A 3,517-nucleotide genomic window follows, 5' to 3' on the forward strand; every position below is an offset into this window, starting at 1 on the left:
ATCTGCGAAAGAAATGTTGAGCAAAACGTTTCAATCTATTTGTGGTGGTAATGTGGCAAGGAGGATGAGGAAGGGCTTTCAACATAAGAGCAGAAGCAGAATCTTGGTTTTAAAGATGGCTGGCAGATACAAATGGAAGAGCAGGAGGCAAAAGAGCTTGAACTGAAGACAGAATGATCAAGAATGCCTATGGAAGGACTGTTAACTCTAAGGGGCGTTTGAGGACATCGTGCAAGGAGGGAGGGGAGGATCCAGCCACCTCTGTCACGCCTGGCTCCAGCTGAAGACCCCTCTCTCCCTCCCACTTCTCACTGCCGTTCCACGACCTTCTGATGCAGCCCTGCACCCCTCCGTTCTACCAGAGCCCAAGTCAGCTGGGAATTCCATCTTTGAAGAAACTCTACTTCAGTTACAGAGCAATGGGATTCAATGAGGTTATAAAAGGTAAACTGTTAGAAGCATTCGATAGATGTTTTATCAGGATTTCAGATCTGTTGTAGATAAAATGGTTATGGGAGTTTTTCCCATGTGGGAACTGGTTAGGCTAGGCATACTTTCTACCCATTTGTATTAATCCTTCCTCCCACCTTTAGGGAATATAAGTATGACAGGGGTCTGCTTCAGATACACCATTTGCAATGTCATAATGTCCTTCCCTTTTTCAGAGCACAGCTCATGTATTGTATGCACTTGCAGGTCGGATGTGTTGCAAGCTACCTGTACATGAAAAGATGTTGTAGATGTTCACAGGAGAAATAAAACAATGGCCTTTCCAGATGTTGCCATTTTCCCATCACCTGTAGTTCTTTGCAAGCAACTAGTACAATGGCATACAGTGATGTGAGACCTCAGTTGTGCCAGTCTCTGTCCTGATCATTAATTCAGTGCCAGTTGGCACTTTGGCACCCAATCAAGCCATGCCAGGTCACTGTAATAAAGAGGTACTTTGCATTTTACATGTTCACATCTGGGATAAAGAGAACATGACAATAGAGCAGTTCACATCTGGGATAAAGAGAACATGACGACAGAGCAAGGCAGGGTGGATTTGATTTAAATCAAATTGATTTAAATCACAATTTAAATCACTAGTTAGTAAGAGTAAATTTAAATCATGGTTTTCTGTATAAAGACTCATTCTTGCTGGTATAATCTTAATATTTAGAACCAGATGAAAGTTTCGTTTTTAGAATAACAACTTTTCAGATTAGTTTTACAGTTATAGCAAAAAAATTACTGATTTATTATACTATTAGAAACTCATAGATAATTATGAAATTATTGCTAGGTGAACTATCTCCAGTTTAATAGGTCAATCATTTGTATTTGGACAACTTTTCTGCTATACTTTATTGGAAGGAGAAAAATAATCATTACCTTAATAACAATTTAAATAGTTTTATTTAACTTCAACAACAACATTATAACATATGTATTCTTGTATTTGCTTAAACATCTATGCTTGTTAACTGATGTGGTTAAACAAAATATCTTTTTTTAAACTCAGCCCGGTCCACACATGAAGAACTTAAAATACTGTCCTCTGTAGCTCACTCGTCTTCATTTTCTTGTTTGTTCATAATCTGGAAAAGAAAAACAAACTTTCTTGTTTTATCGGGTCCCAAACGATTTCTCAATTTAGAATGAATGAGTCAAAAGGAAGAGAATATTCTTTCTACACCAGCAGAAGAAGCTACTGCTGTTAAAAGTGAAATCATTACTTCAACAGTCTCTAAATCCACGTGCTTGAGTGACTTCCACCAGTTCACCAGTGTGACTTTCTTTAAAACATCATCAGCAAACATATTTCTTGAATGGGTTCCCCTTTAGCTCTGAAGTTTATTCTAGTTGGCATTACAGATGGATGACTGCTGGATACCCATGTCATAGCTAACTCCTCTTCCTCAGCACTTAAGGTTTGACCCTGGTCCCGGATATTGACAATATTGGCGAGAAAATGAACTGGAGACAGTGCTTGTCCCATTCCTTTTTTAATGCTTGTAATTTAATTCTGCCAGTGTGTAGTTCTGTTTTTAAGTGCTCACTTAGTTCCTTCCAAATTTCAACAGCAATCAGCAATAAAACAGCTATTTTCCTGTATTTTGTTTAAAGCTTCAGAAATGGGTTTCAGGATGCTCAGCATATGTTCAACATTTCTCTTAAGCCCAATGTTGAGGATTTTGGCCATGACAGTGCCATCTATTTTCTCTCAATTTGGTTCACAAACTGTCATCAGAATAGGCCAGTTTTTGATATACTACTCAAAACAGTCCACTGCAGAGTTCCATCTAACATCTTGTGGGGACATTAGCTTGGTTCCACCCATTCTCTAAGAGCTGCTGCTGCAAAATTATTGTTACGGAAGTACTTAGCAATTTTTTCTTTCTGGGACACTGAAGTCTTTGGCTAGGAGGTACAGCAAATGAGCATTGCAACCATGTTATTAGCTTTGTATTCCCTTCCTGCTCTTCTAAATTTCTTCTCATCTTAGATACATTTGTAGCATTGTTTATGACCAAACTCTGTACTAGATATTTGAATTTTTGTTCATATGTTATGATAGCTTTTGCTGCCGCTTCTTGTCATTATTCTGCTGTGTGTGCATTTCCTGATGTATCAGTAGTTTCTGCAAGGAAGACATTCCTTTCTTCTGTTGTTACACAAGCATATACAACAGGATCAATGTGGCATTACTCCACCCATCAAGACTTAGGTTAACAATTTTACCCTCTTGAGCTGTTCCACATTGCTCCCTTTCTCTGTCATGCACTTTATCCAGCAGTTTCCCTGCAACATCTGCTCTGCCAAGTGGACTGTATCCTGGTCTCAGTGACTGAACCATATTAATGAAGTGTGGGTTTTCAATCAGATGGAAAGAAGAGTTTTTCACGTAAACAAACTGGGCAGTTTTTTCATTAATTAACTCTTTTTCTAATCTGCTGGTTTTTGTCACAAACTTACCTATGGTGGTTCCTGGCTGGTCAGCTTTTTTCTTTCTTTTAGATGATATACTGTGGATGTGTGATGTATATGATGTGACTGAAACACTATCCTGGACACCGTAGAACAGAAAGATGGTTATCTCAAAGGTGGATAGTTTCCAGAATCCTCCTTTATGCTGATGATGGATTCCTCTAAACAAAAAAGTCAATGCTGTTATTTTATTATTTATACCATCCTTATTCTATTAGCTAGTGGGTTTTTTTCTGTGCGGATACTTATTTCCACCAACAGGGGGCTCACTCTCCCCCAACAGCATTTCCTACGTAATCAGTAGACTTCCTGGGTTTGTAGAAAAATCCAAAAACTAAAAAAAATCCCTTCAGAGACGGTTGAATTCCCCCCAAAACCTTTTGAAATGGCCTCTGTAGGGATCTGCTTCAGGCATCAACGATGAGAGATTAGAATGTTTTTTGGGGGGCTTCTAACTGGCTCTGTCAGTAAAAGGGTGGGGGAAGGGCCCTTTCCAGGCCTCTTTTGGCCTTTCAAGGAGGGAGCGAGCCTTGGAGGCAGGCCT

The sequence above is a fragment of the Gekko japonicus genome, unplaced genomic scaffold, assembly GCF_001447785.1.
Source record: "Gekko japonicus isolate JY-2015 unplaced genomic scaffold, Gekko_japonicus_V1.1 scaffold1186, whole genome shotgun sequence".
Taxonomy (NCBI): Eukaryota; Metazoa; Chordata; class Lepidosauria; order Squamata; family Gekkonidae; genus Gekko; species Gekko japonicus.